The sequence below is a fragment of the Phocoena sinus genome, chromosome 10, assembly GCF_008692025.1.
Source record: "Phocoena sinus isolate mPhoSin1 chromosome 10, mPhoSin1.pri, whole genome shotgun sequence".
NCBI classification, from domain to species: domain Eukaryota; kingdom Metazoa; phylum Chordata; class Mammalia; order Artiodactyla; family Phocoenidae; genus Phocoena; species Phocoena sinus.
This window is the reverse complement of record NC_045772.1, coordinates 33,947,114-33,966,799: the sequence shown is the minus strand read 5'-3', so window position 1 is coordinate 33,966,799 and position 19,686 is coordinate 33,947,114.

Sequence of the window (19,686 nt, the reverse complement as noted above, 5' to 3'; positions counted from 1 at the left end):
AGCCACCCAAGTCCAGGAAGCACAGTGAGTCCCATACAGGAAGAAACCCAAGGAGAAACACGCCGAGACACATAGTAATCAAACTGGCAAAAATTAAAGACAAAGAAAAATTATTGAAAGCAGCAAAGGAAAAATGACAAATAACATACAAGGGAACTCCCATAAGGTTAACAGCTGATTTCTCCGCAGAAACTCTACAAGCCAGAAGAGAGTGGCATGATATACTTAAAGTGATGAAAGGGAAGAAGCTACAACCAAGATTACTCTACCCAGCATGGATCTCATTCAGATTCGATGGAGAAATCAAAAGCTTTACAGACAAGCAAAAGCTAAGAGAATTCAGCACCATCAAACCAGCTCTACAACAAATGCTAAAGGAACTTCTCTAAGTGGGAAACACAAGAGAAGAAAAGGATCTACAAAAACAAACCGGGGGGCTTCCCTGGTGGCACAGTGGTTGGGAGTCCGCCTGCCAATGCAGGGGACTTGGGTTCGTGCCCCGGTCTGGGAGGATCCCACATGCCACTCAGGAGAGGCCACAACAGTGAGAAGCCCGCATACCGCAAAAAAAAAAAAAAAAAAAAAAAAACCCGAAAAAATTAAGAAAATGGTCATAGGAACATACATATCAATAATTACCTTAAATGTGAATGGATTAAATGCTCCAACCAAAAGACACAGGCTTGCTGAATGTATATAAAAACAAGACCCATATATATGCCGACTACAAGAGACACACTCCAGACCTAGGGACACATACAGACTGAAAGTGAGGGGATGGAAAAAGATATTCCATGCAAATGGAAATCAAAAGAAAGCTGGAGTAGCAATACTCATATCAGATAAAATAGACTTAAAAATAAAGAATGTTACAAGAGACAAAGAAGGACACTACATAATGATCAAGGGAACAATCCAAGAAGAAGATATAACAATTATAAATATATATGCACCCAACATAGGAGCACCTCAATACATAAGGCAACTGCTAACAGCTCTAAAAGAGGAACTCGACAGTAACACAATAATAGTGGGGGACTTTAACACCTCACTTACACCAATGGACAGATAATCCAAGATGAAAATAAATATGAAACAGAAGCTTTAAATGACACAACAGACCAGACAGATTTAATTATATTTGTAGGACATTCCATCCAAAAACAGCAGATTACACTTTCTTCTCAAGTGCGCACAGAACATTTTCCAGGATAGATCACATCTTGGGTCACAAATCAAGCCTCCGTAAATTTAAGAAAATTGAAATCATATCAAGCACCTTTTCTGGCAACAACGCTATGAGATTAGAAATGAATTACATGGAAAAAAACATAAATAACACAAACACATGGAGGCTAAACACTATGTGACTAAATAACCAAGAGATCACTGAAGAAATCAAAGAGGAAATCAAAGAATGCCTAGAGACAAATGACAGCGAAAACATGATGATCCAAAACCTATGGGATGCAGCAAAAGCAGTTCTAAGAGGGAAGTTTATGGCTATACAAGCGTACCTCAAGAAACAAGAAAAATCTCAAATAAACAATCTAACCTTACACCTAAAGGAACTAGAGAAAGAAGAACAAACAAAACCCAAAGTTAGCAGAAGGAAAGAAATCATAAAGATCAGAGCAGAAATGTCTGAAATGGAAACAAAGAAAACAATAGCAAAGATCAATAAAACTAAAAGCTGGTTCTTTGAGAAGATAAATAGAATTTATAAACCATTAGCCAGACTCATCAAGAAAAAGAGGGAGAGGACTCAAATCAATAAAATTGGAAATGAAAAAGGAGAAGTTACAACTGACACTGCAGAAATACAAAGCATCCTAAGAGACTACTACAAGCAACTCTATGCCAATAAAATGGACAACCTGGAAGAAAGGGACAAATTCTTATAAAGGTATAACCTTCCAAGACAGAACCAGGAAGAAATAGAAAATATGAACAGACCAATCTCAAGTAATGAAATTGAAACTGTGATTAAAAATCTTCCAACAAACCAAAGTCCAGGACCAGAGGGCTTCACAGGTGAATTCTATCAAACATTTAGAGAAGAGTTAACACCCATCATTCTCAAACTCTTCCAAAAAATTGTGGAGGAAGGAACACTCCCAAACTCATTCTATGAGGCCACCATCACCCTAATACCAAAACCAGACAAAGATACTACAAAAAAAGAAAATTACAGACCAATATCACTGATGAATACAGATGCAAAAATCCTCAAAAAATACTAGCAAACAGAATCCAACAACACATTAGAAGGATCATATACCATGATCAAGTGGTATTTGTAAAAGAAACATACATAAAACAAAGTAATTCATAAAGGCTAATGATAAAGGAATGAGCAAAGCATTTTTAGCAAATGCAATGAGATACCATGGTTTGCCATCCTGATATAAAATGTGGGTGAATACAGGCCATAAAAGCATAAAATTACATAATTACGGTTACTTTATAATGCTAAATGCCACAATTCTCAACAAAATATGACCAAATAACACAATGAGCAACTTCCTAAATCTGAAACAATAGAAGATTTAAGTCAAAACTCCTAATGCTAGGAGCCTTAACACAGTCCTAGATCAAGAGGCCAAAATTTGTCTAATATCACAGCAGAAAAATGCATAAATCAAGGACTCTTAGAAATATAAGCACACGTTTATGGATCTGTAAACACAGTGTGGAATATTAATATTCTTCTCTGAGAATCTGACAGTTTAAATAGTCAAAATATTAGCAAGGAAAGAGAATCTGAGTAATCCAAAGTTCTCTCTTAATATTAAAAAAATTTTGGTGTGTTTTGGTCAACAATGTATGTATGATACGTAGGATTTTAAAGAATGTTTTGTGCCTAATCATAAGCCAATATAATTCAAAATAATCCAACAAAGGAGGATAGAGCCATATTCCTTGAAAGAGATACGGTGGCCTAGAAGATAACACCCAGTTAGCAAGATAGAGTTACTGGGTAGCCATCTAAACTCAGATTTTAATCCACAGACATTGGTAAAACATTAGTTTCTCAGGTCCCAGTGTAAAAAGAGAGCATGTTGATAAAAGCTACTAATAATACTGATTATCTATAGAAAACCACTAAGTCAAACAAGGCATAAACAAGCTCACCATCCTTTAAACTACAATTATTAAAAGAAAGTAAAAATTTGGTTTCAAATTTTTAAACAGGTGAGCATATCCTGATAATAGAAATTTCACATAGAATGTTCCTACTTGAAAATATTAGTCTCACAAATGAGAACAAGTTACTTGAACAGTATTTAGTTCCATGTTCAGACAGTGTCTTATTTGTTAGAAATTTTCTACTTAGTCTTAAAAAATTTCAGAAATGGGGCTTCCCTGGTGGCGCAGTGGTTGAGAGTCCACCTGCCGAGGCAGGGGACACGGGTTTGTGCCCTGGTCTGGGAAGATCCCACATGCTGCGGAGTGGCTGGGCCTGTGAGCCATGGCCGCTGAGCCTGCGCGTCCGGAGCCTATGCTCCACAACGGGAGAGGCCACAACAGTGAGAGGCCCATATACGGCAAAAAAAAAAAAAAAAAAAAAATTCAGAAATGGCTAAAAGTGTTATTCAAAGGTAATAGGTTGATAATTATCTCTACATAGAGATAATGTAGAGAAATAAAACTAATTAGTTTTATTTATAAAAATGATAACTTTTATTATCGTGGTTTGAGTAAATTATTTTCTCAAGTTGATACATCATCTTTATATACCCTAAATGTCACCAGAGATTCATCTAACAACATATGCTACAGTACGTTTTATCTCTTGCATGCACGATGAGAAGCATTGAACATGTTTTGTTCAGCAGTTTTACTGAAAGTGTTTTCAAAAACAGCTTCTTTGTCACAAGTTTATAATACAACACTTGATTTTGAATACAGTTATGGAAATAAGAATATATAGTAACCCTATCCTCCACTCCAAATGTATGCAAAGTTGGCACATCTAGTTCAATAAGACTTCATCAGTTTTTGTTTATGGAAGAATCACATTCTCTTTGGAAGATCCAAGTGCTAAATGTCCATATATATTAAACTACTATAACCAAACTTCAAATACACAACTATATAAAATCATTTTTAGGTGATACCATATCAAATAACTCATTTTTTAAATGGAAAGCAATCATTTTCACTTTATAATTCCCATTATAAAAATTATTATATATGAATAAATGGATAAATACACTCACACATAAAATGTATATTATATATTCATCTATCCCACATACAATTTTGAAATTATAGATAGTGTACCATATATTCCTATACATTTATATACACATAATTATACACATATAAATAAAGCTGTATTCACTGACAAGGAAACAGGTAAATCACTAAGACGGTACTATTCTTTCTCACTATTTAATACTGATGTTACCTGAATTTTGTCTTCTCAATTTACAAACCATCACCAAGGGGATACAAGACCCTCTTAGTAATCTTTCTCTTCTGTAATATTGTTCTTTTCCACTACTCCATCCAACCTTCTCTTCTTTTCTCTTTGCAACCTTTTGGCATTACATGGCCTCTCCTACAAACACTTTTTGAGCAAAATTCAAAATTTAGATATTCTGCTAGGACTTCTTCCTGAGCCTACTTCCAATTTTTGAATAATTACTGTTATCTCTATGTAGATTTCCCTCTGGCTACTCAAACACAAGGAATCTAAAACTACAGGCTGAGTTTTCCCTTCCATGCTGCTCCTCCTTTCAGAGTCTCATTTTTGGTAGACCTAGCTTTCTAATCTCCTAGTCAAATCATCTGGAAAAAAAAAAAAAAGCCTCTTGCTGTCCCACAGTCATAGAGCCTTGTCTTGGGTCCTCAATTTCTCTCTCACCTGCCACAATTTCTCTCATCCAGTTCGTATTGTCATTATCGGAGCTCAGGTTAATACTTCCTTTAACTTTGGCAACAGCAATAGATTCCTGACGGCTTTTCCTACCTGTCCGCTGTTTATCATGTTTCTAAAGTTATCAGAACCTAAACTGGAAGCGGGTTTGGAAGTTTCGACTCCTAAACCGGAAGTGGGAAGATCCGCCCTAGGGGAGACGTCGGGATGCGTTTCCAGCCCAGGGGCGCTCAGAAGATGCCTGCTTGGTTAGGATAGTAGAGAAAACGTAACAGCAGGGTCCTGCTGTGCTCCCGGGCAGAAATCAAGAGAGCTGCCTGCAAACCACCTCAGTCATCACAATGATAAAACAAGGCCCCATGGTAAACCTCGCGTTAGTAAAGAGGCACAGGCAGCCCTGCCCAGAGCTCAACCAGCCTGTGCATTCAGACCCCGGTTTCCCCTACTTCCCCTACTTCCCCTACTTGAACGCCAAGGTTTATGCAGGGACAACTCTACAGAACACAAATTCACTTGATCCTTTTCAGTAATGTTCTTTGGAAAAATGAGGGAAGAGGAGCCTAATGCCTCTTCAAAACTATTTTATGTATTTATTTTTCAAGTTCCTAATTAGATGCACTTTAATTTTTACTCTGCCTTTCATGAGAAAGTGACACGAGGAAGAGAGCCAGGGAGCACTTGGACAAGTAGAGGAGGCACAGGACCTGGACAGTTCTTTTGAGTCAAAACTCCAATTTCAACATCCATCCTGTCTGACTTCTACTTCCCACTCCTGACGTAAAATAACCAAAGCTTGTTCTGTTTTGTAACAAGAGTAATTTTATATGAAATTGAAAACAATTCTTTTCCTACAGGAAATAATAAAAGAACTGGGGTCCACTGTGGTAGGAGCCCCAGTGCTTCAGGCACTCTCTCCCTTTGCTGCCTCCCTACAAGCTGTGTATTCTGGGGCCCTGTCAATCACCAAAAGCCCCAAAAAACTACCAACTGTGAATATTTGCATCTCTTTCCCACAGCACAGCACTCGTAAAAGCTTGCCTAAGAGCTTCCCTGCCATGACCCAGACCTACAGTGTAATCTCTGGGCTCTTTGGTTGCAAAAATGCAACTGAGCATATCAAAATTGCCTTTGTACATTATCAAAGCACCATAGACTCTTCTATGATTATTTGTCTTACAATTTATTTAAGGGAGAAGTGAGGATAATGTCACTTGTTATTTTATTATTTAATGGATTGAAATATTTTATACCCAAGATAAATCAAAGTCTTTGGGGACATTTAAGAAATGTAGCAGAAAAAATTAATGTTGACACTGTAAACACTTAGAAGACCAGTAGCAAAATTACTGGTTTGTGCTGGGGAGCCTCCAACAGCTGTAATATGATCTATTTAATATCAGAATTCAGATATGGTACAAAGTTTTACAAGCCATGCAATTTGTAGACATATTCTTTGGACCTATGGAACTATTTACTTATCTTTACTACCTCATATATCTGCATATATATGTATAGGAATAAAGACTCTGTCTTTGTAACACTATGAATATCTATTATTGACCTCAAATCATTGCTCATGGAGGCAGATAAAGTGTTGGTTGTACAAACTTCTTTACATTTCTTCTTGGGAAGATACTATGGGGAAATCTGTATGCTAGTTTTCATCAACTCAAGAAACATGCTCATTTATTAAAGGATTGATGCTGATATAAAGTGACAAGTGGATTATTACACAGTAGAAGCACTTGCTTAGGGTGCATGCTTGTGTACATTATCGTGTTTCTGGAATGTTACTTGGATTATATGCGACAAACCACCAAATGTTAATGAGCTCAGTTCTCTCCCTCCAGCTCTTAAGGGTAAAATCACTTGCACTTCCCAATGCAAACTATTCCATGCCCCATATGAGAGGATGGAAGAAAGGAAAACCATATTCCTACCTACCTGAATGAATGTGGCTACGGTAATCTCCCCCAAGGCTCTAAGCTGTAACTTATATTTAATAGTCTATTTTTAAATCAACAGTCAGAATGCAAAAGTAAATTACATTCTCCACATCACATGGGCTGGTATCCAATACTTAACCTCACATCAGGGAAACATGAAAGGAATCTTGCAGTCAACAGTTCATCTGTCTGCCACGTGCCACTATGTGCGTCTGACTTGCTTGGCTTGCCTTTTTTAATGTGTGCCCAATATGTTCTTTTACATTGCTTTGTGGAAGGCTGCACATGCCCTCGGGGGCAGTATTCAATACTTTCCAATGAACAGAAAGAATGTTGCTGACATAGCAAAAGCTTCAGGATGCCACGAAAATGAAAAGTGTCTTGTAAAACATGATTATCATTACGTTTTGTACAAAAGGCTCAGATATTCACATACTGATAGGAACAAATGTAATTGCTTTTCCCATTTAAGATTTTTTTTTTAACAGTCCCAAGTTGTACTGTCCATTTGTAGCTATAGGTGGTAGCAAAGTGGAAAATTATAGAGGCTAGACTATTCCATAGGGTTCACAATGATGATGAGTGAGATTTATTTTCTGGTGCCTTTGAGCTTCAGTTCAGATAGAAAATGTGTAGCATTGATAGGCTGAAGGTTTTCTGCCACTGACTATAAAAATAGGAAAACTTGAAATGAGGATTGGGAAGAAAGTAGCCTTTTTCAACACTGAAGCTAAGACATGTACTTTATTTACCAACTTCTGTTTTAGAATATCATTCTCTTACAGATTTCTAATTTCTTTCCAATGAGCTGAAAAAGACCTGGCTAGAGTAGAACCAATAAAAGCAAACATTGAACTAACTACTTCAGAGAGAATGCAGGAGTTAGTGCTAAGGAAAGGTATAGTCATGAAAGCTGTTTTTTATTATTTTTTTTTTTTTGTGGTACGCGGGCCTCACACTGTTGTGGCCCCTCCCTTTGCGGAGCACAGGCTCCGGACGCGCAGGCTCAGCGGCCATGGCTCACGGGGCCAGCCGCTCCGCGGCATGTGGGATCTTCGCAGACCGGGGCACGAACCCGCGTCCCCTGCATCGGCAGGCGGACTCTCAACCACTATGCCACCAGGGGAGCCCTTGAAAGCTGTTTTAAGTTGCAGTGAGGAAGAAAGGAATAATGATAATGATGGTGATAACTAACTCATTCAGAGGGCTGTGAAATATAATTTATTTAATCTTCCACAAAACTCATGAGGTAGATAAGAATATATTTATGATTATTCTCACATTAATTACAAATAAGGGAACTGAAGATTAGATAGATTAAGTGATGTGTCCAGGTAGATTATCGAGCAATTATGCTATGTAGATATGATAAACGACAGGTTTTCTTTCTAAATCGCTAACTTTTTATGCATTCCAGTCTACTCAAAGAGTTTATCTGAGAGATGTAAAAATTAGGCGCTTCCAAATCAAGTTAAAATTTGGTTAAAGCAATGCTATTGAAAAACATTAATGATCATATTTTTGTCACTAATACATAAGATGACTATTTTTCCCCAAAGGAATTGTGCAAACATTTATGCACAATTACTGGCACAGTATAAAAGATTATAAGATGTTGTCTCAATAAAATTGCCACACATTTTTGTACGCTAATGGATCAGGTTAACTTTAACTTGAATTCAATAATACGAACTACAGATTTGAGTAGATACATATGATATATGCATATATATTTTTTATTTAAATAATATGCTGTATTAGAATAGTGATTGCTTTTCTCTTTAAGTAAGAATTGTTTTCATTAAGCTTGTTATTAAATTCTAAAATCAGAATGAATAAGTCTGTTATACATAATTCATTACCTATTTATTTATCCTTTCTTTCAAACACAGATAGAGTTCACAGTAAGTACCAGGGATCTACGCTAGGCACAATGACTGTAATTTCATATCCAGCTTAACTGGAACAGAGAAAAACAAAACAAAATAAAACCTTACAGAGGGAAGTACAATAAAAACATACAATGTGGTTAGAAATACTTTCCTGATAGCTGTTATCAGGAATTTTTAGAAACATCATTAAGTGATTATTTAGTCTGTGTTGCCCTAGATGTTAAATATTGCTTTTGTTCTTTCAACATTTATTGAAGCTTCACTATGCACATGACATTGTTCTAAAAAGAAAAGATTAATATGCCCATATTTTTGCACTGTTGTTTAGTGCAAAGGAAGGTAGATGTGCCAAAATTCGATCCAAAAAGTGTTACACGTACGACTTCAGAAATGTGCACAAATTACAGTAGAAACACAAAACAGGGAAAGAAGGGAGTTGTGCTGTTTACTTGGGAGTGGATGTCTTCAGGAATTATACCATAGAAGAGCTGACAGAGACAGGGAGCAAGATAAGGGTGTGGAAGGTTCCAGAAAAGGGTACAGCAGAAAGCAGCTTGTAGAGTGTAACATTTGTAACATTTCTGTTTTATGAAGTTTTCTTAAAATCTTCCTACCATCTAAGCAGAAATAGTACAAATTAATACACTACAAAGATCTTGACAAATAAAATGAGCAGGCTGGTTTCAGACTTTTATTCCATAATAATTTTATTAAAAAGGAAGATAATGAGAAAATATCTTGTGACTTTTGAAGAAAAATGCCATTATCTTGTAACTGCAGTTCACAAAAGTTATCTTTATTTTCCAGGGGCAAAATACACTATTTTATTCTGATATGTAAGGTCTTAGAAAATAAAACACTTAAGTATTTTTCTTTTAAAAAATCCTTAAATATTACTCAGCCATAAAAAGAAACGAAATTGAGTTATTTGTAGTGAGGTGGATGGACCTAGAGTCTGTCATACAGAGTGAAGTAAGTCAGAAAGAGAAAAACAAATACCGTATGCTAACATATATATATGGAATCTAAAAAAAAAAAAAATGGTCATGAAGAACCTAGGGGCAAGACGGGAATAAAGATGCAGACCTACTAGAGAATGGACTTGAGGACACGGGGAGGGAGAAGTGTAAGCTGTGACAAAGTGAGAGAATGGCATGGACATATATACACTACCAAATGTAAAATAGATAGTGGGAATGTCTAGCATAGCACATAGCACAGGGAGATCAGCTCGGTGCTTTGTGACCACCTAGAGGGGTGGGATAGGGAGGGTGGGAGGGAGGGAGATGCAAGAGGGAAGAGATATGGGGACATATGTATATGTCTAATGGATTCACTTTCTTATAAAGCAGAAACTAACACACCACTGTAAAGCAAATATACTCCAATAAAGATGCTAAAAAAATCCTTAAATATATCCACTAAGTCATTTTAGAGATAAATTAAGAACCAAGAATGGAGAGACATGGTGAAAAATGACTGCAGTTCTTCTTTTACTTAATTTTGGTTCCAAATTCAAGAAACCAATAGGACTTAGGTATACTCATGTTGATTTTGAATCTAAGCAGTGAAGTTGAATTTTATGTTAAGTACTGCAAAACTCAGTTCCTCTTTTGTACCTCTGAATTTTCTAGAATCAAGAAATATGTTTATAAAACTGTACCCAATGTTCAAATAGAATACATTACTCATTCTTTATAGCCACTTGAAGCAGTAACTGGATTTTTTCAGTTCATGAACTTGCTTACGATGGCTATAACATTAACATAGTTTGGAGTTTACAAGGGTAATTGCCAACAAATTTTGGTTTTGGTTTATTCCCATCAGAAAGGTAGTTGTACTGGGTAACTTAAAAGTCACTTCCATGTCAAGAAACTTGAGGAGTGAATTTTTTTCTGTACCTTTAAAACTCTTCCTGAATGAAAATGTCCTATATCATGTGTCAATAAATCACCTCTTATCTTGTATGATATTATCTTGCATCTAAGATCTGTAAATATTCTTATATATTTACTATTCTTAAATACACATAAAATTTTAACTATGTAAAAATGCATAGAGAAAAAGATTAAAGAACTACAATGAAATATTAATATTAGTTGTATGCACTTCATACAAGTATGGATGGTTGTTACTTTCTTTATATTCTTCTGTATTTCCCAGTTTTGTTAGTAGGCATATATTTAAAACAATATATTTGTAAAAAAAAACACCTAAAATTCTACATATATTTTAAAAATTATGCAAAGAAGTGTGAAGCAAAGATCCTAGAAAGAATTAGTTCTAAAGGTAAAGGTTGTATGTATACTGAGCCTAGGAGTGTTTCAATTCTTCTTTCTCTTTTCATGTTATAATATTACTGCTCATATATGGATTTTATGGACAGTATAATTTTCATTTTTAAAAAGACTCATAACTGTAGTCCATACCTAAATGGACCTAAATGGACAACTTAGGACATAAATTTCTATATTATACAGATTGATAAATAATTTCAGGTTGACTAAAAGGTGCTAATTCAGATATAAGAAGACAAATATCACTAACTATCCTACAACCTGCTCTTGGTGAAATTGAAATAGTCGTTTCCACAGTTAAATGCTCTAATGGGAAGCCTGTAAGTATCTGTGGCCTAGGAATATTTCTAGCTATAGTATAATTGACATTTTAAAAAATGCATTTTTAAAGTCTCAATTCCCTTTACTCACCTTGTTGTCAGAAGTCTTAAAAATTTCTAATATACCAGTTTATTTTTTTTCAATTCCCAGGCTCTTAAGGTTAGGATTAAGCCTAATAATATTAACAGTTGTATGACAATCTTGGTTCATTTGGTTTACTTGCACATAGAAACAGAATCAAGACTTTGTCTTTTCCCGTTGGTTACTGATTTCTTAAAGTAGATCATCAAGTGATTTTTTTTAAAGAAGTAAATGAATTTAAAGATAGACATATTAACCTAGATTCATTATCAGTTCCTTAAACATAGTTTTTATACCAACCTTTCAGTCTCTCCTCTTTTTCATTCTCCCATGGTATGAATTACTTTATTGATTAGGAAGCTATGGCCTGAATGCATAATGAAAATCCACAATGAAAACTCATTTTAGAAAGAAATTAATAATTTCAACAGTGAAAACCAATTTTCCCATGTTCAATCTTGTCATCTACTTTGCATTATTTCCCACGTGCACCCTAAAATCACTGATCATGGAACTGTGCAGATAATCAAATAAAATGAAAGAATTACATAAAATATGTTTCTTCAAGGCTAATATCTAGCTCTCTCATATTAAAATAGTTATATTTCTATATTCAGAAGCTAAAGATATTATTAGAGATTAAACAGTTTTGAAAATGTATTCATTATGGAAAAATTCATATAATAATATTTTCATATGTTGTTTTAGGAATTATAATTTATTGAGGAAACAGGCTATTAATATAAAGCTATGAAAAAGCACTAAGAAAATTCTAAATTTCAGGGGAACTTATTATATGATAGGCGCTGTGCTACAGGATTTTCTACATGCATTATCTATTTTAATCCTCCTAAGACTCCAATAAGTGGATACCATGGTATTCATTTTTCAATGAAGAAAAAATGAGGCTTTGGGGAACACTTAATAAACTTGTCCACGGTCACATTGTTGTTGAGATTCAAGCCAAAGGCCTGACTTTATATACTATGCTCTTAAATATTATACTATCTTGTCTCTCTTCATATAGTGAAAGTAATTAATTATCAACTCGATTCTAACGCTTAGCCTTCCTGTAAAAAAAAAGTATATATTCATATGAAAAAATTATATCCATATATATATTTCACCTGCCAAACTGGCCCATGGTAGTGAATGACAATGATTAATTAGGAGGAATACTGTTCTGCAGTTAAGATGGCATGTTTATGTAACCAGTCCTGAAATCTCATGTTTTTGCTAATATAAAAATAAAAACAAATTTGTTGTAATAAACAAAGGAAGGGTCCAAGTCTTATTCATAAGGAGTGGGGACAGAAAGAGAACCTATAGTACTTTCATTTTTAAATGATACAAGTAATGCAAGGATACATATAATTAGAAACAGTGAATGTCCTCCTCCACCACACCCCTAAATTCCTATTGAGATAACCAGTTCCCTCCATAATTTAAGTTTCCAGGGCCTTTTCTACACACACACACACACACACACACACACACACAAACACACACACACACACACATATGCACCTTCTTAAAATAACACACATACACTGAGTCACGTTGTATGTGTTATGTCTTTTTTTCTCTTCATGTATGTTGGAAATTTTTCCATGTCAGTACAAATAGGGTACTTTATTCTTTTAAATAGCTGAACAGTCTAGTTGAAACACCTAATTATTTTACCCTTGCCATAAAAATATATATGCTAGTTGTTTCCAAATTTTCTCTATTACAAAAAATGGTACAGTAAAAATTATTGTCATACATTTTTGTGCATAATTTTTGGTAATAATCTTATAAATGAAATTTCTGGGTCAAAGGGTAAGTGTGTTTATGGTAGATAACTGCCAACTTCCTTTAACCTTGTAATATATTCCTGTGTATTAAATGTAAAATAGTTAGAACCAGTTCTGTGTTTATTGTCAGCATTTCAAATAGATTTCTCTGCCTCCCAATAAATTTAAGCAGATCTGAGAGACTGCTGTTGACAGCTTAGTTAAATAAGCTTTCTAAGCTCTTCCAATCTGTGTGATTATAATTCTTCCAGAGCCAGAGACATTACTGAAAGGGGTTCTTTTTAATTAAGGTAGCAACAACAATGCATTTGTGTATCGTACCATTTGCTAAGTAGACAGTGATTTCCACAGAAAATGTGCCTACTTCAATCTGCATTGGATTTGGTTTCTAAAGTCATTATTAACCTGCTCTCAGTATATTATGAAAAAATATGTTCACATTCTTAAAAGAAAAATAGCAACAAAATAAAGACATAATGAAACACTGGTGGGAAACCTTCAGGAAAAAGAGGATTTTAACTTTGACGCTACACCTCACAAACAAACTGACCATATAACATCACACCAGAAGGTGAAAAGGGCTGCAAAGAAGCCCCGCAGAAGCATTTTCATGGGTATTTTTCTGGCTTATGTTCCCTTTGATAGCTAAGTATTAAAATAAGACTTTTTCTGTCTTCCTTGTATCCTCAGAAACAATGGCCAATGACTAAGTTAAAATATCCTAGGAAGAAGCATTAAAGATCATTGGAAATGTTTGTATTTTCCAAAAATTTTCTTTTTATTACATTTTTATGTTGAAAATCACTAGTTTTTCATTTGTTCCTCATTGGTTATTCTGATATTTAATATTTAATTAATTACTTAAGTCAAATTTTATAGTGTATAGGTTTTCCATGAAATTCATATGATGAAAAACATTAACTGAGAATATATGTCATTACAGACTACACGTTTTTTTTAATAAATTAATTTTTTTTTGCTGCATTGAGTGTTGCTGCGCGTGGGTTTCTCTAGTTGTGGTGAGCAGCGGCTACTCTTCATTGCGGTGTGCAGCCTTCTCATTGCGATGGCTTCTCTTGTTGTGGAGCACGGGCTCTAGGCACGTGGGATTCAGTAGTTATGGCTCGCGGCCTTTAGAGCGCAGGCTCAGTAGTTGTGGCGCACGGGCTTAGTTGCTCCGAGGCATGTGGGAACTTCCCAGACCAGGCTCAAACCCGTGTCCCCTGCATTGGCAGGCAGATTCTTAACCACTGCGCCACCAGGGAAGCCCCAGACTACACATTTTAACTGTTTTCTATCTGGTTAAGAATTCTGGTCCATGTCTTGGCTATTGTAAATAGTGCTGCTATGAACATAGGGGTGCATGTGTCTTTTTGAATTATAGTTTTGTCCAGATATATGCCCAGGAGTGGGATTGCTGGATCATAAGGTAATTCTATTTTTAGGTTTTTTTTTAATGTAAAAGAAGATGTGATATATATGTATATATATATCACATATATGATATATATATATTATATATAATGGAATACTAAACTGACATAAAAAAGAATGAAATAATGCCATTTGTAATAACATGGAAGGAACTAGAGACTATCATACTAAGTGAAAGAAGTCAGAAGGAGAAAGACAAACACCATATGATATCACTTATATGTGGAATCTAAAATATGGTACAAATGAACTCACCTACGAAACAGAAATAGACTCACGGACATAGAGAAAAGACTTGTGGTTTTAAGGAGGAGGGGAGTAAGGGAGGAATGGATTGGGAGTTTCAATAATGTGTATAAAGTAATTTTAAAATGGTAATAAGAGAAAGATTCTTAGGTACCAATAAACATTGACATTAATATACAAAAATAAAAAAGAATTCTGGTCCAATGGAACCAACTTTAGTGTCCATCAACAGATGAATGGATAAAGAAGTTGTGGAATACATATATAAGGGACTATTATTCAGTCATAAAATATGAGGAACTTTGGTCATTTGCGACAACATGAATGGGTATTTAAGGCATTATGCTAAGGAAAATAAATGAAACAGAGAAAGATAAATACTGTATCTAAAAACAAAAACAAATAAAATCCAAAACAAGACAAAAAGCACAAGCTCATAGAAAAAGGGATCAGATTTATGGTTACCGGAGGCAGGGGGTGGGGAGATGGAGAATATGATAAAGGTGGTTAAAAGGTACAAACTTCCACTTACAAGAGTAATAAGTACTAGGGAAGTAATGTACAGTGTTAACTATAGTTAACACTGCTGTATGATATACAGGAAAGCTGTTAAGAGTAATCCTAAAAGTTCTCAAAACAAGGAAAAAATTTTTCTTATTTTGTTTTCTCTTTTTATTGTATATATATAATATGATGGATTCTAACTAAACTAATAGCTGTAGTTATTTCACAGTATATGTAAGTCAAACCATTATGTTGTACACCTTAAACTTATATAGTGATGTATGTCGATTATAGCTAAGTCAAACTGAAAGAAAACTTAAATTAAAAGAAAAAGAATTCTGGTATCATATTAAAATATTCTGGTTAATGAAAAATTAACCATTTCAGCTATTAGTGAAAAATTTGGAATTTATGTGAATACATGTAACACTGAAACTATGTTAAACATAACAATATTTCATGATTCATAAAACAGTTCAGGATCTTCCAATGCCCCAATCATCATTATAGTTTTTACTATAATTTTTCAGAGGTTTGACTAATTCTAACATTTACCTCACTTTGCTAAGCTTATCTTTGAAATAATAGTTTAGTCTTTAATACACTTATTCATTTTTCCTAGAAAAATATTATACATGTGCAGTAATAACTCATCAATATAAAATATTGTAGATACTAATGGCTTATAATCAATATAATATTTGAGTTTATACATTATCCATTGACCTAAGATATTTAAATTTTCCAGCCTTCGAAAGCTAGTGTATCTAGTCCAGAAAGCATTAAACACATGCTGTTAAAACTGTTCCATCAACAGTCATCTCTAAAGAACGTCTTGCAATTTTCATAGCCCTTTTCCACACTCCCTTTTATAGTCTTTCTTAAAACAAATTTGGCCACGTCACTCCCAAGCATGAGACATTCCATTATTCCATTTGCTGATGGCACAGAGTTCAAATTCTTTTGCATGTCATTGAAAGTTCCTGTCACCTTCTCTGGCTGTAGTAGTTGACAGCATTCCATCTTAACATCCTGTGCTACATCTATTCAAATATTCCCTACTCCCCACCTCAGCAGCTCAAGTGACGCTCCCCCTATGAAACATTACCTGATTTTTCCCTCCTTTAGGTAGAAGTAGTCAGTACTATCTTTGGGTCATCTGTGCAACTGACGTAACTTATCCATCATATCACCTGTAACACTTCATTGCAAGGATTTCTTTTTTTTTTTTTTTTGCTGTACTCGGGCCTCTCACCGTTGTGGCCTCTCCCACTGCGGAGCAACAGGCTCCATGCGCAGGCTCAGCGGCCATGGCTCACGGGCCCAGCCGCTCCGCGGCATGCGGGATCCTCCCGGACCGGGGCACGAACCCGTGTCCCCTGCATCGGCAGGCGGACTCTCAACCACTGCGCCACCAGGGAAGCCCGCAAGGATTTCTTTACACGATATTCTTTTCTAACAAACTGTGGGTTCCTTCAAGTCAAGGAAACTGTCTTTATATTCACTTTAGTATTTAGAAAAATGTATACCTCAGAAACATTCCCCGACATTTTTGATGGATTCTTAATTGATGAATTTACCATTTGAGAATGCAGACAAAAACATCTCTAATTAAAATTTGAGAAACTCTTAGTAGAACTCCAAGGAGTATGTTTCTAACTATAAGACACTATTTTACTGTTCATTTTGCTATTTTGTATACAAAAGTGTGGGTGGGAGTTTGATCCTGCTGGGAGATTCTGGGGGTTGGGAGTTAAGATCACTGCATTAAAACAAAAGCTGTGGTGAAGGAAATAAGAAGGAAAAATCCATATTATAGCTAAAAAATGACCAAAGATTTCTTATTGCAAATTTATCTATATTTTCACTTAACATGTAATTATTGTGAACTTTTATTATTATTATACCTTTGATCATTCACACTGGTGTACCAAACACTATATTTTCAATTTTCTGATTATTGTCTGTAGCATTTAATATAGTGATAGTCATATGACTGGCACTTACAAAAGACATTTGAAAGACTGAAAGAAGTAGTAAAATGCCTGATGCTTTTTAATGGACAGTAATATAAACAGTAGAGGCAGATAATATCCAGATTTATATATAACCAGCACATTGAGCTTTTAGTAAGGGCCAGGCTCTGAGTTAAGAATTTTATGTGCTGTAATTCACCTAATCTTCACAATAAGCTTGTAAGATAGGCACCATTTTTTTGTCACTTTACACATGTGGAAACAAATTTATTGAGATTAAATGACTTTCTTAAAGATATATCACCTAGAAGTGATAAAGGTAGGAAGGACTCAACTCAGAGGAAGTTGATTTCAGAGCCCACAGTCATAACCACATGCATTCTTTCTACTCTGAACTTGGGATGAGAGGAGCTTTCTGGTTATTTCAGCATAGAATACCATATAATAAAAGTTTTATTTTGTATATTTTTGAGATTGAAGATTAATTTAGAAAAGGACAAATGAGTTAAAATCATAAAATAGGTTTAATAAGTTAGTCCCTAAATTCAGAGGCACAGGGAAATCACTCTAAATGGAATCTTGACAATGGATTAGTAATGGAGCAACCATTTTACATAAGGATATGCCTTTTGAAATCAAATTACATAAATGGGAAAATAAGGTCTATTAGTTCTTGAAGATTATCTCTATTTTTATTGGAATAACTAGATGTCTCTAGAGTAAGTTTGTAAATACACAAGGGAACAGATCAAGTGGATTAAAAAAAATCAAAGTTCCAGTAAAAATTGATTTTTTTTATTTTCAGAGAATTTTAAAACATTATAAAACCAGTTTGAACAATCCAAAGCTTCAGTATATTATTTTGTTCTATATCCATAGATTTTTTTTATGACGTAGTCTCTGCTGTATGGTATTTCTTTAAAATCATTGCTTTTTTGTAATTTAATTTGAAAATGTTCATTGTTATACACATAAAATCTCTCTAAATGTAAGACCTCTTTTACGATATACTCACTTATTTGCAATATAGTCAAATTTTAATATCAGAATTATATTTCTAGAAAGTGATCTTAGGAATCATATAGTTGAGTATTTTTATTTGATAAGGTTAGGTGAAGAATTACAATGATCTGTGTTTTGTGTATCCATTCCCTTGTGTGTTACATCACATTCTTTTTAAGATTTTCATTTATTAATTTGTCATATGGATAAACTATGAAGATGCAAATATGAATATAATATTTCCCCTCAAAAAGCTTAGAGTCTCTTAATAAAGAGTCTTTTAAATTCTAATTGAATATCACATTACACTCGGCTTAATAAGTACCTCTGTTTAGCAGAGCTAGAAAGGAAGAACACTGCTCCTACCCAAGGGAACCTGTAAATACAAGTTAGCCAAACCACTCAAGGTTTGCTACTTGCATCTGAGAGGTGATACAGTCAAATAACAGTAAAGATGAGAAGCAGAAAGGGATTTCCTTGTCGTAATCTTACTGTGAGTTAGTCATGGAGTTACAGATAGTATTTTCTTCAAAATATGTATTATTTTCTACAACAAAATTGTCATGCACATGTTCAGTAGGTGTCAGCATTCTGCTGGGGGTTGGAGACAGATAGCTGCATAACCAAGACACATTTTTTTCTATCCTACTGCAGCATACCATTCTATAGAAGCCAATTTCCAGAGCCTACCATCTCTACCTGGATATACAGACATTTGTAACTCTACAGGTTCTAAATCAAATTCATTTTCTGCCCTTCTCCTCAACTCTCCTTATATGTGTTCTTGGGCCTGCTGTCTTATTTTGGCTAATGACAACACAATGCCTCTGCATTGCTGCGGGGGGAAAAATCTCAGCATCATTTCTAACTCTTCCTCTGTTGCCCTCACTTATGACACACACCATCCCACATGTAGTAAGTAATCAAGTCTGTCAATTCTATCTCAGAAATGTCTCTGATAATTTTTGCTAATCTTTTTTACCATTTTTTTCCAGACTCTCCTGCCCCCTCCAGAATGTAAGCCCCTTGAGAGCAAGGACTTTAACTGTGTTATTCACTGTAGTACCCCTAGTTCTAGAAGAGTTCCTGGCACATAGTAAGCCCTCAAATGTTTGTTAAATGATCAAATTAAGTCCTAATTCCAAAATAACATAACAACAACTAATATTTTTGGAGGATCACTATCTGCCAGGCACAGGGATGGTGCTTTGTAAAAATTTTATATTTAATCCTCAAAATTAGAATAGATTGGCACAACAAGGTTGGTTGGACTCAGAGGCTCATGTTGGTAACTACAGGGTTTTAC